General features: G+C 51.4%; 1 long non-coding RNA gene across 1 annotated transcript; it reads left to right on the top strand.

Moving 5' to 3' along the window:
• Positions 1-205: 205 nt before the first annotated feature.
• On the top strand, positions 206-13,127 carry LOC122468467. The gene is made up of 4 exons (XR_006293252.1): positions 206-699; positions 1,703-1,848; positions 3,768-3,930; positions 12,868-13,127. It is a non-coding gene; the product is annotated as an uncharacterized LOC122468467 (long non-coding RNA).
• The last annotated feature ends 4,331 nt before the right edge of the window (positions 13,128-17,458 follow it).

Raw genomic sequence — 17,458 nt, 5'->3', positions numbered from 1 at the left:
CTTTAATGGCATACCCTGCGATGTCCTGGGGGAAGGCTGGCTGGAGAGACAGCACTCACCACAGATTCCATGTGCTGGGCTGCACTTCCCCGCCTCCTCTGCAGCTAGATTGGGGCCCCGTGGCTTGTTCTGCCCAATGGGCTGAGACCAAGGCAATCGTGGGTCCATGTGCCTCCTTGTTTTGCCATAGGGACTTTGGACGCCCCGCGTTCCAGACGGCATGCCAAAACGGGGAGGGTCTCGCCACTCACAGGGCACCTGATACGCGCAAGAAATAAACTTCCATCTCAAGACTGAGATTTCAGTCTTGTCACTGCCACATGGCCTGGCCTGGCCCCGTGCATAGTCAGAGCGTCAGAATTAACGGCATAATTGCTATTCTTGAGCTCTTTCATGTGAGGAAGGAAGAAGCTGTCTCTGGAGCCACGCGGGGCAGCTGATTGACGCTTTCCCTGACTGTCATCATCCAGCACAGATGGCACTTCCTGTTTGGTAACACCTCACGTGGGCTTCTTCATCCCCCCACTGACTCTGCCAGTCACCATCCTACACAGTCAAATGTGCACAGTATTAGAAGTTTGCCAAGAGCACATCCTTGTGTCTGCCAAGGAGTGTCTGTTAGAGGAAGAGTATTCTAGCAGACGGTGTTCAGAGGAGAAATGGACCACCCCAGGAGGCAGCAAACCCCTTGTCTCTGAGGTGAGCACGTGGAGGTTCGATGCCCGTCGGGGATTTGGGGGGAGGCGACATGAAGATGAGACGCCATCCCAGAAAGGGGAGGGCTCGGTGTGGGAGGGCAGGCTGGACCAGATGATTTTTAAGTCCCGTGCAACCCTGAGAGTCTCCAGCCCAGAGTCTGTTTCTTTTTTTGGAAAGTGGATGAATGGATAAGCTTTGGTCACTAAGAAAGTAAAGACCTTAGGAGATCAAATAGCCTGGCTTAACGAGCAAGTAAGTATCATAACACTAACATGATCCTTGCTTAAAGGTATATGCTCATGAGATCAACGTTCTCGGCTCCCCTGAGGTCGACAAATGGTGACGAGTAGTCACGAAGGCATGTGAAGCATATCTGTAATTTACATGTCAACCGCAAGGAGGGCTGAGCTGAGGGAGGAGTCACAGCCTTGAGACAGACCAAAGTCATCATGATAACAGCCCCGTAATAAGGGCATCGGTGCTTTATCATGTGCAAAGTGTTCTCCGTGACATCCTGAGTGCTTCGAGATTACTATCTCAGAGCTTATGGTCATACATCATACATTATCATATATCTCTGAATTTATTATCATAGCCTCTGGAGGAGAACGGCTGCCATTCTCACTGTATGGATGGGCAGGGAGATTTTCAGAGATTGTTCCCACCCAGGAACACACAGCAAGTTAAGGGGGGATATCCCAAGACTTGAACCCAGATCCTTTGATTGGAAGTGATGGATTTTCAAATAAGAAAGCACGTCTACTCCTGGCACTAGAAGATGGGACCAAGCTCCATTCGCATGCTCCTTGGTTCCTGAGGGATTTCTGCTTTCTGTGTGCAAGATTGTGTGGGGCAAGGTAGACTGAGGATAAGGATAGCCCTGAACTGCTTATAGGAAGAAGGATTTTTTTTGGGGGGGGGGAAGCAATGAACTGAGGCACAGAGTGCTGGAGTTCAGACACTAACTCTTTGTTTGACCCATGTCACATCCATGGCACCCCAGTTTCCTCATTTGACAACGGGAAGAAAGATACTGACCCACCTTGAAGAATTTCCGTGAGGACCCAGTAAGAAGACGGGCTGAAAACATTTCGAAAACCCTACAAAGACCAAAGTTGTCATTTCAAGAAGGAATTCGTTCAGCGGCAGGTAACAGGGGCACCGGCTACAGATGGTTTGAACAGATGCGGCATTATTTTTCCCTGGACACAAGAGTAGCACAGGGCAGGGTGGCAGGTGATGGGATTATGCCGTGGAGGGCCTGGCCTTTCTGTTTTCCTGTTCTCCCTTTATCCTCTTGCTGCTACCTTATAAACACAAGATGGGTGTCCTATCTCCAGGGTTGCATGCCAGCTCCAGGCAGGACAAAGAAGGGAGACAGAGGAAGAGCCGGAATGAAGAATGGGAAAGTCTTCTTAGGAATGCAATAGCTCATTGGCCAGAAGCGCAATCAAATGGCCGGGTTCTAGATACGCGGGAGGCTGGAGGCGTGAGCACTTTGTGGAGGTGTGACCCGGAACAGATCCAAGGTTTTGATGGAAACGAGGGAGAGGCTGGGACCCACAGCGGGTGGCGGCCCGCAGTGCCTGCCGTGGCTCCAGTACTGAGACGGGCGCTCAATTCACAGGGATCATTTGAACTCGGTCTCTGGACAGAGTGAAGGCAAATTGGGTTGCCTCATGCCTTGAAGAAAAAATGGGTCTACAGGATCCCGCTGTCAGGATGGGAAAGGGAGGTGGGCCGCGGATAGAGGAAGGCTGTGTGCGGCTGCGGGTCTGGGCATCTCCACGGTGTCTCTCCCCCCACCTTCCCCTGCTCCAGGCTCTGTTTCCTTAGCCTCCTTCCATGGGGCTGGGCCCGGGCGGGCTGAATTCGAGGAGCTCATCTCTAGCTTCTGTGTTTGTGTACGTCTCCACCCGAAGATGTCTAACCACAGACTTCCTCTTGACTCCTGGCAACAGAGAGAAAACAAAACCGCAGCAGCTTTCATTGCTGAAAACACAAAACTGCCTCCTTTGCCTAATAAGCCCAGACGGAGGAGCTTTATTTCTGCTCGCGACTCCAGGCCAAGGAGTCTCGGGTGGGCAGTCACATCGCCAGACTGTGCGGTGGGAGCAAGCCACCTGCTGGGGGGCGAGACCCCGAGCTCCAGGAGCCTGCGTTACTGGCCGGCGGGGCTCCAGGGAGACCCTCACGGATCAGGGGGCCCTCACCTGCTCCAAGATACCATTGGCCTCTCCCTCCCACCAACTCTGGTTTCAAAGCACTTGTTTAGTGTATTTTTTTTTTTTTTATCCCCTTAGTTTCTGGGCTATTAATTTCAGCTATTGGTCAATTCCCATTTTGTGCTTTCCTTTTTTGTTGGCTTATTTTTCTAATTTCCTTATGATGCGTATTCAGCTCCTTTATTTTTAGTCTTTCTTCTTTAATAAGGAAGGCGTTTCAGGCCATAATTTCCCCCTGAGTTGAGCTTTTTTGGGGGTCCCGTAGGTTTTGAAATCAAATGTTCCTCTTTTCATCTGTTTCTAGATGGTTTTTGAGTTTCGTTTTAATATTTCTTTTGATCCATGGGTTATCTAGACCTCTGTTTGTTAATTCCCAAGCACTTAAGAATATTTTCAGCCCCATTTTTTTTTATTTAAAAATTTTGGATTGCGGTCAGAGAATGCGACCTATAGACTCTCCAGGGTTTTTTTTTTTTTTTTTAATTTTTTTTTTTCAATGCTTATTTATTTTTGGGACAGAGAGAGACAGAGCATGAACGGGGGAGGGACAGAGAGAGAGGGAGACACAGAATCGGAAACAGGCTCCAGGCTCCGAGCCATCAGCCCAGAGCCTGACGCGGGGCTCGAACTCACGGACCGCGAGATCGTGACCTGGCTGAAGTCGGACGCTTAACCGACTGCGCCACCCAGGCGCCCCTAGACTCTCCAGTTTTAAATTAAAAGATTTTTTTCTCTGTGCCCAAGTATGTGGTCGAATTTTATAAATGTTCTATGGGGAAGGACAAGCTGAGCTGGTGAGACCAGCAGAAAAGAATGATGTTCTAAAATGTTCTTGTTCTGCAGATAAGTCGCCTAGTTTCGAATCTTGCTTCTGCCTGTCTCTAGCTGCGTGTCCAAGGACGAAACGGAGTATTTTTTTTTTTTGAGAATTTGTTTTCCATCTTTAAAATGGGAGCAAAAGGAATATCCACCTCTTAGCATTTCTGCGAAGATGGTGTGAAATTGTGTAAGTAAACAGTACATATGCCCTATTGCTATTTTTATTGTTGGTTTGTTATTTTTGCAGAAAGGGAGGAACCTTTACTGTTAGTGCCCTAAGCTTTCTCCCTGCCCCAGAACCGTGGCTTCTGGTTATCGAGAGGCCTGGCAGGAAAGAGGAAATGGACGGCTCAGGGAAGCCACCACCGTCCTTGTGAAGGGAGCCACCTGAGGTGGGGGCCACTTGCCCAAGCAAAAACAGCGATTTGGTGGCAAGGCCAGGTTTCAACCTCAGGTCTCAACTGACCAGTCCCTCTCTCTCTGCTGGCGGTCACTCTGTGGTTTCTCTCTTGAAAGAAGAGACTGTTGACCAAAGGTTGGCCTCTGGGATGAGGGAGGGGCTGGAAGCTTCTGATGGGTGGCCACCTCTGAGCGTTGCCTTATTACAGCTTTGCCGTCTGGGAAGGGTGACTCTGAGGTCAGCAAGCTCCAGGAGAAGCTAGAGAAAGAGGGTTGGTTGGGAGCGGTTGGCTGCTTCGGGCACTGCTGTTTCATGGCTGGGGGTGGGGGGGTGGGCAGAGGGAATCACAGAACAGAATTACGAGGAAGGGGGTGTCTGGGCTCTCTGATTTGGGCCATTGATCTTAGGAGCAAGACCATTCATTCGCTGAGGATTCCCTGTTTCTATCAGCAATCATGTAAGCATGCTGTGTTTGGACCATGTGTGGACAAGGATGCCTGTAACATAAATGGATTTGTCTAGGCAGCGGGACTCTGACTTCAGATAGGAGTGTGTGCCGTGGGCTAGGCTGCCGGCAGGTAAGGCCTGGGATTGGCTCCTCCATATAAAATCTAAAAAAAAAAAAATTATAAGGCCTCTAATGATTATTATGAAAATTAAGTAAGTCAATGTTTGCAAAAGTGCCTTGTAAATCGCAGCACAAATACCGAAGAAAGTCACGGTATGTAGAATTTGGTCTGAAAATGCTAGCTGACGCTTGACTGTGTCCCCAGCTCTTCGCTGGAAGCTGCAGAGAAACCAAATGGGGTTAAGCCTTGTTCGCCCATCGTGGGGCTGGTGGGCTTTCTCAGCGTGAAAGCCTTTCCCTGCCCCTTCCTTCGAACACGCTTCGATTAAGCACCTATTAATAGGCCAGGTTCTGGGCTAGAAGCTGAATAGTATGGTGATCACCGTCTCCTAGGGGACAGACGCTGAGCAAACGGGTAGGTTGCAAAGCCCCGCTGGGGAGCCAGGGATTGTCACAGAGAAACGGATGGGTTCAAAGGGCACAAGGCAAGCCTCTGAGCCTCCGTTGCATCATCTCTAAGATCCGGACGGGTGGCCTGAACGTTCTCTTGGAAATCGGTAGCTTGGTTGGAGAGAGTAACCACGAGGTGGGGTGGGCGAGTGGACAGAGGCCAATTTACACCGGACCTAGCACTGGGGAAGAGGGAAGCAGTGGTGATCTTGGCCCTTGGAGAGTCCATAGTGCGGTGGAAAGACAAGAAAGCAGCCAGTGACAGCGTAGTCTGGTCTGAGTTTTGACTGGCTAAGTGAGGCCAAGAGGTACGGGAGCCCAGAGGAGGAGCCCTTTTCCCCAGCCTGGGAAGTTGGAGTGGAAGTTAGCAAAGCAGAGACGCAAGCTAAGGGAATTCTAGGCAGAGGGAACCGAATGAGCAAAGGCATGGAGTTCTATCCGGCTAAGACACAGAATCTGAAATGGGGCACGATAAGGCTGCAGGAGGTACACAGTGAACTTGAACGCCGTGGTGGGGAACTTGAACTTTACCCTGTATGTAGCGGGGAGCTACTTTAGATGCAGAAGCATGAGATAAGAGATTAATCAGGCTTTGCCACCAGGATGGCAACTTCGAGTGGGTCCAGGGGAGGCAGGCTGCAGAAGTCCTAGAGGCCAACGTGAAAGGCACTTGTCTGGGGTTGAGCCCATCGTACAGCAAGTCTAGAGTGCCATTGAACTTCCACGGACTCAGCGGCAACCTTCCCCACACAGTGCCCCCCGGTTCGGGGAGGATGGGGCCCTGAGCTGAGAACTCTCCTGCAGGGCCCAGGCCTTCAGAACAGCCCTCTGGGGGGATGGCCCCCCCCAGCCTCGATGGGCTAGTTCAGGCTGCTTTAGCCGGGGCCCATTTGGCTGCAAGGGACATTTTGCTCAAGCCAAATGATGACCTTGTGGAAGGGAGATGGCGAAGTTTCACAAAACCCAGGGGTGAAAGCTTCAGCCCCGCTTCTGAGGAACTAAGAGTCCAAAACTGCAGAGTCCTGCCTAAGGCTCTTTTCCCACACTCGTGGCTCTCCTTCCTCCTTCTTCCCTCCATCTGAGGGCCAGCTCTCTCTGGTAGAGGAGAGCCCCACTGCCCGGCTTCTCCTCCTCACCGCCAAATGCCCCGTAGTGGCGGAGGAGAGGACCTCCCTCCGGTCGCTGGGATCCGGGCAGTCTGAAGGGCTGTGCCTCGGGACAGGGGGCCTGGGGGCAAGAAAGGGGTTGTGTCCCAGACAGCAGGGCTCCAGAGCCTGCTCCTCTGGGTCTGTTGGGGGGGGTGGGCTTGTGGGTGGGAGGGGTGCCGGCGCTGGATTGGCCCCCAGGGGCTGTCCGTTCTATTAGACCTGGTGAGCCTGCCCTCCAGGTGCACAGTAGTCAGAATCCACAGAGACCTCCACTCACCTTTTCAGGAAGGGAGACAGACCAGAAAAATCCCCATGTTTGCTACTGTGGACAGTGAAAGCAGATAAGTAAAGGGTCCGAGAAGAGCTTGCCTTGGGGGTGGTGGGCAGGGGTGCAGGAGGGCTGGGCCCTTTTGCTACGGGCTTGGGGAGCCGGTTCAGAGCCCGGCGACCTGGTAGGAGGTGGCCGATCTTGGAGGAAGAGGCTGAGGCCCCCTAGGGCTGGAGGCTAACGGGGGCAGAGCCAGCATCTTGGGGCTGAGGAGGGGCCCAAGACTCCTGGGGTGGGCATGCGAGGTTCCTTTGTTTCAGATGCCCCATGGACTTCACACGGCACCAGCTGGAGGAACCAGAGACCATTGGGTGGTTTTCCCCAAATGTGGAGGAATCTCTCCCCTCCCCCACCTCTGGTGTTGCTAGACGCTGGGCTTCCTGGGGGTTCTCATAAACTCAGGAGGCTCTATAATCGTTTCCATATAGAATGGTTTCCCTGAATAGCGAAGGAGGCCGGCTGTAGCTGATGGAACACAAAACAGCATGCGCTCCTGGGGGATAAACGTGAACGCCTATCCCTGTGCCTGGCACGCCGCCCCCCCCCCCCCCCGCCGTCCCCCCAACTCCAGGAGGGAGGAGGTTGCCCAGTGGTTAAGCACGTGGCCTCTGGTCTCTGCACCACACGCTTCAACTCCGGCACGATTGCTCACCGGTCGAAACCCCAGGCACGTTACTTAAATCTTGCCGGGTCTCAGTTTTCTCTCCTGTGAAATGGGCATGATGATAGCCCGAAGAAAGGTTGTGGTCCTCAGGATTTAATGAGACACCTGGAATAGCACGCAGCACGGGTGTCTGGATGGGCTCACTAACACTAGCGGTTTCGATGGTCACTGTCCCTGCTTCGGCACGTGCTGCAGGGCTCAGCCCAGTCCCTTGTGGTTTCTCTATTGGTTTCCAGTGCTGTTACAACATACCTGATGCGCTAACCATCCCCACGTCCTCCGTGCTTGCTAAACTCTCCCCACAACTTGCTTGGGCTCTTTCCTCCTCTGTGAACCCTCCTTGTGAGAGCTGCCTGGCCACAACCTCACCGCTCCTTGGGGTGCTGCCCGACCCGCCCTCCTTCCTGAAAGCGTGCCGCAGACCCGGGAAGGAATTCGCCACCTCGCCTCCAACTCCCCAGGCTCAGGATTTCCACGAATCTCTGTGAGAGGGAGGCAGCAGCACGCAGCACGTCACGTCACGGTGCAGCTCTAGGGTGGCACAGCTGTAGCCCTAGCTGTGTGACCTTGGCTTGCCTGGGCCTCAGTGTCCTTGCGTGTCACATGGAGACAATACAAGCAGAGCTTTGTTCACAGGGCTGTGGTAAGACACGTAAAGCAGAGACAATGCCTCCTGGCACCTATGAAGGGCTCACAAAAGATTGGATATTTCTATAAAAATAATCTCCAAAAGCCTGGCTTTTAATGGCTGTGATATCTACTGTGTGGGTAGATCATAATTTCATTAACCAGCCCCTTGTTGTTGGGCATTTAGACTGCTTCCACTCTTTCGCTATTATAAATAATGCTGCGGTGAACATCTTGTATATAAATCTTTCTGTTTATCTCTGCTTCTTTAAAAGAGCTCCCCAAAGATTGCTTGTCTTAGAACAAAGCCCCTGCCCCCCAGACTTTCCAGTGATGCCCTTTGAAATAAAAGCAAAGCCTATTTTCCACCAGGGAAAGGAACATATGGAACATGTTAACCAAGAGGTGGTTCAGGAGGAAGGTAGAAATAGGTTCAAGATGGGTTTGGATCCGTTTCAGGATGTCTGACACAAAGCCAGTGATACAGCTCCCCTCGAGCCTCCTTCCCGGAGCGAGGCAGAGGCTGATCCTCGGGGACCACTGACTTCTTTCTTTGAGAGAATTCCAAAGGGCTTTGATGTCCTTGGCGTGGGAGAAGCAACAATGACAGATCAATAAACGAAGCCAGAATGTGTGGACAATCCGGGACTCCTCCGGCCGGTAGGGGGCGATATCGCCTGCTTCTGTCTTCCAGTTGGGCCTAGGGTTTCTCCCTAACAAGGACTTCCTTTGTTGTTGTCTTAAAACTTTGGCTTACGCTTCATATATTTCTCTAGCCTGTTTTCCTTCCTCTCCTCCCACCTACGCACTTTTCAGAATCACTTTGGGTTGCCATTCATTCAGCCCCTTCCTTTGGGAGAAATGTACTGCGTGCTTCCCCTAGGCCAGACATCAAGATTGTGTTCAGACTTTCTAAGACCTAGACGCGCTTGCTCTGGAAGCGCCGACTCACACGGATCAAATGTATTGCAATTCACCCATATTCCATATGAGGTATATTTTTCCTGTGAAGAAAAATAAGGATTATGTTTTATAACGTCCCTTTTGAAATTATTTGGCTACAAGTAATTCGTTCCATCTACGGCCGGCTTTGATTTCGCAGCGGTTATGGGGGTGCTCGAGAGTTCTTGCAAAGTGAGAAACATCTAACCTGCACGTCGTCCTCGAAGACAGTGAAATGTTTACGAATTTTTAGGAATGCTAAATGAAACCATTAATGCGGTTGATGTAATATTCTGTTTTGTGGACGTTGCAGTAAAATTTTATTCATTTCCATTGCAAAACTTTTCCTTCGTGTTTGGGATCCAATAATTTTGTTTTCAGGTCTACAGACAGTTTTTAGGCATCTCTGAAAAGTTCCCAGGCCCTGTAACCGTGCCCAGTGGTTAGCAGAGCCCTCTGTGAGGCTGGGGCACGGAGAAACGGAAGAGTTGGGACAGTTTTTACAGAGTTCCCAGGCCGTCGGGTGGCAAACTAATTTAGGTAAGCGTTGCTATAACGGAGTGTGAGCGGGACACAGTGAAAGTATCATTTGCTCTAAGTTGAGACTCCAGGGGGAGTCAGTGAAGGCTTTCAGAGAGCAGGTGCGTCTGAGCCAGAATATGCGATGGGCGAACAGTTTTCGAAGCAGATACAAGTGGGGAGGGTGTTGCGGGCAGGTGGCACAGCACATACAAAGGGGGTGGCCGGGAAAAGAACCTCTGCCTATGAACAAGCCAGCTGACCTCTCAGTGCTGCCCACACCGATCGCTAGAGCGTCGTTTTCCAGACCAGCGGCACTGGTGTTGGAAAGGCGGTCGTAGGCTCCCCACCCCGGACCTCCTCCGTGTTAATAGGATCCCTGGCGATTTGAATGAACCCCAAGATCTGAGAGGCAGGCTCTAGTTCCAGCTGGATCGGAGCTAGGCCTCCTCAGGGACTGGGGCTGTGGAAGATGGGGAAGGTGGTGGTCGGCCCGCGGAACTGCAGCCCCGACAGAGCGGCAGGCCAGCTGTTTCAAAAGTTGTTTTCAAGTTTGGCCTGCGAGCCCGTCTGGGGCGGGGGGCGGGGGGGAGGGCGGCCAGACAGTTCGACGATTGTTGGAGGGCTGGGCTTTTCTGTTTGGAGACTCCTCCATGCACTGGGCCCACACTGTCCCTTCTGCTGGCCTACACTCCAGACAGCCTGTCTTGCCTGTTGGCTCCCCTAGCCGGTGCATCACCGATTACCTAATAGACTGTAGGCTGTGTGCGTAATTTATTCCTGTGAGTAATTGATCACATTAGGATGAGCAGGGGAAGTACCAGGGAGAGAAGGGAGAAGAAGCATCAATAACCAGGGGAAAGAAAACTGCTACAGTCAGCTAATTGGATATCTCTCTTGAGCAGCTCTTTCAACATGATGGCCCATCCCGCCGCTGCTGGCTGAGCACCCCCTCCCCCTGCCCCGACGCGTGGAGGGGCTTTCTGACGGGTGAGGACTAGAGCCAGGAAACTTGGCTCATAGGCCGGGTAATCTTAGGCAAATTACTCCTCTCTGGGCCCCAGTTTTATTGACTTACAACATGGGGAAGGCTGGATCAGTGGTTTCCAAACATGGCTGATAGCGGAATCACCAGAGGTGTTTTAGAAAATATCAACCCCAAGGTCGCTGAGACAGGAGGTACGGAGCGAGGCCAGGAAGCTGCGCGATCATGAGCGCCTCCTCCGACTCTGACGCGGTTGGTCCGACAGAAATGCGGGAACCCCTGGGTTGGAAAGATAACCTCGGAGCTCCTGGACTGCTCTGATGTTTCCAGGTCATTGGTAAGGATGGATGCCTCCACGACCCCTTCGGAGGGTGAGGACGGAGCTGTGGAAAAGAGACTAGAAGGGCCAGAGACCCTTTATCTACTCCTGGCTGTCAAGAATTCACTCTGTAATCACGGTTTCTCCCTGAGCCTCACCGAACCCACCGCTAGGCTTTATCCGAGCGCCATGTCGCCGTGTGCCCGGGAAGATTTCAAAATACAGCAGACTGATGTTGTGTATTTTTTTTTTAATTTTTTTTAACGTTTTATTTATTTTTGAGACAGGGAGAGACAGAGCATGAACGGGGGAGGGTCAGAGAGAGAGGGAGACACAGAATCTGAAACAGGCTCCAGGCTCCGAGTTGTCAGCACAGAGCCCGACGCGGGGCTCGAACTCACGGACCTCGAGATCATGACCCGAGCCGAAGTCGGCCGCTTAACCGACTGAGCCACCCAGGCGCCCCAGGATGTCGTGTATTTAAAGGCTGCCGGGCGATTGTGAAGATCAGCTGGCTTCATAAGGCAGCGACCTCTCCGAAGGCATCGCGGAACGGGACACTGGAAGACCACGGGACTGGGCAGCATCCGGTTGGAGGAGGCCCCTGCCACGTTGGCAGGAAACACGGACCGTAAAGAGCCCCGGGCAGATCCTCACGCTCCTGTCGGTCTCTGCGCGAGTGTAGGCAGAGCCCACCGGTCACGCACTCCGGCGCGAGCAGAAGACCTGTCTCCCAACCGGTGCTTTTACGAATAGGAGCAAGTCACAAGAGCAGCGTGAGTGCGTTCCTTTGTCTGTAAAATGGAGCGTCCACGGTAGGGCCTTCCATCCTCCCAGCCCAGTTGAGAGGATTCAGCGGACCCACTCGAAGCCTGTGCCCTACGAGCGGTCTCTGCGAGAACGGCCCGCTTCATCCCAGTTCCCCCCCAGCACTGGGACCAGTGGGAACTGGGCTGGTTGACTGTTAACCTCTCTCAACCCGCCGTGGAAGCAGGACCTGGAGGGTCTGCTGCCGCGGTGGGCCAGAGGGCCCGCGAGGAGACAGACTCCCGGCTTTCGGTCCAGGTGGAAACTTCTGGAATTCCTCCTCTCCACACGGCCAGCTGCATGGCCCAGTGCTTTCGTGTTTTCTCTCATCTCTTGGGGCCGCACATGACAGCCCCAGGTCAGCATGTGCCTGCGTGCTGGCTAGCCAATGAGACTGGAGCCAGTTTCCAGGGACTGAGGTCTCTGAAATCTGTCACATTCTCTTCATCCCCTTCCCCATCACCTAACCCAAGGTACCTTCGAGGGACTGTTATTGCCCTCTGCAGATGTGTTCTCCTCATAGCCAGAGGGGTCCTCTTATGACATAACTTAGGTCATGTCATTAGTTTTGACTGGCTTCCCATTCTCACTGGATTAGATCTAACTGGCATGTAAGGAATACCCTGGAATGGCTTCTCATTCTCTTTGCCTGAACCCCACACTTCTCCTTGTTTACATGGCCCTGTACAACCTGGCTTCCACGTCTCATCTCACTCCAGGCTACCTACCCTTACTCGCCTTGGGAGGCAGAAACATCGCTATGTGTCTTCCCAAGCTGTTTATTGCCTTCCTGTGCACATGGCCAGACACCGTCCCCCGCTCCTCGCGGTAAGGCGGGGCCGTATCTTGGAGTTCTTGTCAATGGAATATGAGTGCAAGTGAGATGCATCACCTCTGGTCTTGGCCCCCAAAGCCTTTTCTTTTTGCCGTTGACTGCATGCAGAGGCTATAATGGACCACTCCAAGGAGACCTCGGAGGATGGCAGGGAGCTTGGGTTTTGAGCAACCGAGCAAAAGACCTCCAACCAAACACCCGACTGGTTCTGAGGAGAGAAAGGGATACACTAATGTTGTCTGAAATCACTGAGATTTGGGCTTGGGTGCTCTAATGGCCTGACTCATCGCCTGTTCTCTGTTCCTGGAATATGTTAAGGTACTTTGTGCTTCTCCGAGGCTGTGTTCTCTGCTTACGATGCTTTTCCTGACCATTCCTCACATGCTTGCGTCTTGAGCCGCTAGGTCTAAAACTCACCGCCAGCTCTTAGCCTGCATCTGTGTTCTTGTCTTATTATTTTTTTTTTTATAGAACTTTTTACAACTTGTGTGTTGTTTTTCTTAACTTTGGTTTTCATTGTGCTCCCCACCAGAATGTGAGCCTCCAAGGGCATGAATCAAGTCTGTCTCACCCCCCAGCATGTATCCCGTGCCGAACAAAGTGTCCGACAAAAAGTAGGCAGTTAACAACGATTAGCCGATGGATTGAATGAATGAATGGATGAACCAATTATGTGTGATTCAGCTCAGTTCGTTTCGAATATTTCCGGGGCGCCAACTTTGTGCAAGGCACTTTACGCACATATAATGCGTTCTCTACTCAATTCTCATTAAAATCCTAGTGGGGAGGTAAGATCATTATCCCTGCTTTACGTAAAGACATCAAGAGGCATTGGCAGCAACCATAACCCAGGTCCTTCACAATGGCATTCTCCAGCCACCATCCTATCTCTGAAAGGTAGGTCCTATGGTCTCCGTTTTACAAAAGGAAAAACTCACGCTCAGACAGACTGAGTCACTTTCCCAAGGTCATGCAGCTAATGAGGTCATGCAGCTGGGATTTAAACCCAGGTCCAGGGGGAGGGAATGGGAGAGAATGGGGACACGCCTCTCTTACAGTGCTATTCTTCCTGACAGCCTCATTAGAAATCCCCACAGAATATCTGGAACATGGGTGGAAATGAAGACTGGATTTCTCCAGAGTCCCATGAGCTCGGTTTGCAACGGGATTTCATTTTAAATGCAGGACCCTCTCTCTCCCATGGCGCCTGGGATGAGGGGGCGCCATTTTGTATCCTGGGAATACAGCTCCCGTGACCTAGTGTGAGCCAGGCTGGCCTGGCCACCACCGATAAGCTGGAGGCATGAGTGCCCAGGTTCATCTGGGGAGAGCAGCCGGAGCTGTTGATAGGCAGAGAAAATCTGTGATTAATTATGGCAGATGAAAGTATGAAGTAATGAATCCTTCTTGAGGGCTGGGCAAGCTGAAGAGCCTCGCTCTCTGGATGCATGTGGAGACTGCACAGCCCCTTCTGAAACCAGCAGTAAACTTTAATGGCTGCAAGTTCTGTGACTTGGCGGGCTGCGGATTGGATGGCGCATAGAACTCATGAATTCTCTGGGGTGGGAGCTAATTAGGGTGCAATTTTTCAATTACGGAACATTGAGCGAGCCTCTCCCCAGACCCCCCCCCCCACCATCCCTCAATGGATACACTCCATTTGTCTGTTTTCCTTTATTTCTTAATCATTTGATGATATGACAGCAATTATTTGTCATTTGGAAGAGAAAATCGTCACGGAGCTATTGTTTCCCTCCTGAAGCCCCAGCTCTTCTGTGGAGATGGTTACATTTGATAAATGGTCTGCGTTCCCACCGCTCCTCCCCCAACCCCCACCCGGGGTTGGTGTGGCAACAGGAAAACATTAGCCTGTGACGCGCCTGCTCTGATTGAAACGCCATTCGTAGAAAGGCCTGGAGACGAGCAGGATCCAGTTGAAAAGAGCCGCAGCCCGGAGCTCTAGGCCCACCCACGTCACCTAGGTTGAGGCTGTGGGACATTTGCTTTGGGAAATTTGGTCACTTCTCTGAGCTAATAAGCCCAGCGTCAGGATCAGGAATGCAAAACAGAAATGGAGCAAAAAAGAAAAAAAAAAAAAAAAAGGCAAAGAAAAAAGCAGCACTCCGCCAGAAATGGGAACACTTAAATGACTTTGTTTAAATGTCATGGTACTCTCAAAACCCTGTTCTCATATGTATGCAAGTTAATTAAATGGAAAAATGTCAAATTAGTTGCTTAAAATATTAATGGCAGGAATTATCCCAGATTCTAGAGCAGGCAGTGCAGAGGAAATGAACCTTTTAGGGCTTAACCCTTTTTTGGGTCACCCTTCTCGCACAAAATAGATCTTTCTTTTAACCATGGGAATCTCCGTGACTACCAAAGAGTTCTGTGGGTTTCAGGATCCAAGCTTTCGGTGGTGGGGGGTGGGGGGAGAGGGTTGCCCTGCAAGTCCGTCTGGAGTACAGAACTCACTAGTGGCATTTATTCCTGTAGCACTGGTTTTTTCATGGGGGGTTTGAGGTTTCCGGGAAGGCCCAATGATCCTGAACACGTCCCAATGGTCTGTTCTGGGGCCTGGGTAACTTGCCATTTTTTCTTTTGGTTTTTGAAGGGTATTTTGGTTTACAGAACCCAGTAAAATGCAAAATAGGAAAGGCTTGCACAAAGAGGGGCACCCCCGTTGGTATTCAGTACCAACGGGGTCTAATGGCTGCGCTGACCAAAATGGTGGGAAGAGGGAGAGCCACAGACTCAAGGGCTTTGAATCCAGCAGGGAGAGGCCACAGGGCCCCGGATCTGGTCTCACGGTCGCCCGTGGGGAAACTTAAGCCTCAAGAAAACAAGAAACGTTCCAAATGCCACACAGCTATTGAGTGCTGATAAGGCTCATCTATTCATGCACACAGTTTCTGCCCACCTCCCCCAGGGACTTCCATATATTAGGGGACAGCAGGGCAAATAGATACAGGCCCGTGCAGGCCACATGCCTAACACCGTAGGAGGAAGGGCAGAGGATGGACGACAGGGACACGGTTATCAGGGAGACCTTGCCTCTATCAGCCAAAGAGCATTTACCACTGACGATGGCAGCCAGCTCTCCATTCTGGCAAAGGCAGGCCGGGAAGGAAGGCAAGGCCTGTCTGTTGAGAAATTACGGCTGGTCACCGCCTCGACATGCTCAGAAGCATCTTGCGGAATTCGATCGGTTCAAGCCTGACAGATATTATCCCTCTTTTACAGTTTAGGAAAGCAGGAGACCCTCTTGGCAAGGGGAAGGGGCCGAAATGAGTCCGCAGGAATTTGTAATGCTACAGTGGCCAGTGGGGTTTCAGTTTAATTGCAAATTAGCAGTAGAAATACCCAATAATAGAGGTAGGGCCCAGTTTCCAAAAGGGGTATCCTCAGAAGGAAGGAGATATTCTGAGTTGCCCTGTGAGAAAAAAATTCCAAACAACGTAGGGAACCCCTATATATCTGTATTTTTATTTATTTTTAATGTTTATTTACTTTTGAGAGAGAGAGAGAGAGAACGCACGCACGTGAGCGGAGGAGGGACAGAGAGAGAGGGAGACACAGAATCCGAAGCAGGTTCCAGCCTCTGAGCTGTCGGCACAGAGCCCGATGCGGGGCTCAAGCTCACGAGCCATGAGATCATGACCTGAGTTGAAGTCGGACGCTTCACTGACTGAGTCACCTAGGTGCCCCAAGAACCCCTACATATGTTTATCCTTTTTTGTATCAGCCAGTGTAGCAAGTTGTATCATGGACCCCAAATACATTTCCATCTTAATCTCCAGAACCTATAAATGCTGCCTTATATGGCAACAAGGACTTTGCAGATGTGATTGAATTAAGCATATTGAGGTGGGAAGATTATTCTGGATAATTCACATGGGCCCAATGTCATCGCTAGGGTCCCTATGAGAAGGAGGCAGGAAGGTCAAAATGAGGAGTAAGAAATATCATGATTGGAGTGAGGCACTTTGAAGACAGAGAGAGGAGCCCTGAACCAATGAATACAGGTGGCCACTGGAAGCTGCAGAAGACAAGGCAACGGGTTCTCCCCTGGAGTCTCCAGAAGGAACCGGCCCTGTCAATACCTTGAGTTCACCCCAGTGAGACCAGATTTTGGAACTGTAAGGGAATGAATGCACGCCGCTCTAAGCCACTCAGTTTGTGGTAGTTTGTTACGGCCTCAATGAGAAACCAATACAGTCAGTTACCGCTAAGTAACAAACCAGCTCGATGCTACTTTGTCATTCTTTGGCGGGAAGGGGTTGGGGGGAGCCGCTCGGTCTCAGATGATAGGTTGGTGTTCAGGCTCTTCACCAGCTGCGTTCTGGGAGAAGGGCTGTGCTCTTTTCGTGGCAATGACAAAAATGGGAGAGAAGATGAGCAGACACTTGCCATGTCTGTTACCGGTTCAGCTCTGAGACACCCCACTTCTGCTCATTTTCCATTGGTCAAAGAAGTCACGTGGCCAAACTGAACACCAGTGAGGACCCTAGAACTGTACACAGCCTGGTTTAGTGGGAAGAACTGCTAAATGGCACAGCAAAGGGCAGGGATATACAATTCTAACATTGGGGAGGGGTAGGAAACAGTTGGGTCCTGCCACACTTTCCTTGAAGATTCGTAATGCACGTTGACATGTGGAGAGCTCCGAGAGGTCCTGCATAAATAAGTCTGTGTAACTCTGTTCACACGATGTTCTCCAAGCTTCTCGGCATGCAGAGCCCTCCTATTAGCCTACAGGGTTAGTATTTTGAGACATGCTCCTGAAGGCGGTTCGTCTTTAGAAGTTCAAGGGAGGAGAAGACTGCGGGCTTGCCTGGGCCTTGAAGAGTGGATTCAAGCAGCTGAGGAGGCTTTTCCCACGGGGGGAGCAAAACTGAAAATTGTTCGTGTGAGCTAATGTCCCTATCCTCAAGGGACTCTTCCTCATGAGAATCTGATCAAATACTCCGTTCCCTCATGCACAAGAAGAGCCCAGGATGAGATCCTTGTCTAAAAGAGCAAACACCGTTGTCTGGGAGTCCGGTCTTCATTAACCTAAGGACCTGTTGGAAATTCCTCAAAAGGCAGACCCTCACCTCTCACCCAAGAGCTGGGGTGCCTCC

This window comes from Prionailurus bengalensis, chromosome B3 (genome assembly GCF_016509475.1).
Source record: "Prionailurus bengalensis isolate Pbe53 chromosome B3, Fcat_Pben_1.1_paternal_pri, whole genome shotgun sequence".
Classification (NCBI taxonomy): Eukaryota; Metazoa; Chordata; class Mammalia; order Carnivora; family Felidae; genus Prionailurus; species Prionailurus bengalensis.
Note: the sequence above shows the minus strand (reverse complement) of the source record. Positions and strands in the feature narration are given on the sequence as shown.